The following is a 397-nucleotide window of genomic DNA, read 5'->3' as shown; positions in this document are numbered from 1 at the left end:
GCATTTTGAAGTATCGCATCAGAAACGAGTGATGGAAATGACAAATTTTGAGGGAAAAAATCCCTTAATTCACGAATATTATGTGGTTCTTAACTTAATATGAATTCATATTCTCTGATGTTTTATGCAGTATACTTTTTTTTGCACATAAGTTAAATTCACAACTTTGGATGGAAACCCAGCAAATGCAACACAAAACATGAGAATAAATGGAGAAAATATTCACACATTTTAGCAGAAAAGCAAATTCACATTTACTGTATGTCATATACATGCACTAACATTTAAAAGTTTGGCCTTTTTAATATAAATTAATACTTTTATTCAGCAAGGATGCATTCAATTGACAGTAAAAACATTTATAATATATATATATATATATATATATATATATATA

The 397-nt window shown here is 26.4% G+C and overlaps 1 protein-coding gene across 1 annotated transcript in view; it reads right to left on the bottom strand.

Annotated features, from left to right (window-relative positions):
• Positions 1 to 397, bottom strand: part of LOC107597757 (Golgi apparatus membrane protein TVP23 homolog B-like) — a 5,558-nt gene that overhangs the window by 4,003 nt on the left and 1,158 nt on the right. The gene's annotated exons all lie outside the window — the stretch shown is intronic.

Source organism: Sinocyclocheilus grahami, unplaced genomic scaffold (genome assembly GCF_001515645.1).
Source record: "Sinocyclocheilus grahami isolate Dianchi unplaced genomic scaffold, SAMN03320097.WGS_v1.1 scaffold236.1, whole genome shotgun sequence".
NCBI classification, from domain to species: Eukaryota; Metazoa; Chordata; class Actinopteri; order Cypriniformes; family Cyprinidae; genus Sinocyclocheilus; species Sinocyclocheilus grahami.
Note: the sequence above shows the minus strand (reverse complement) of the source record. Positions and strands in the feature narration are given on the sequence as shown.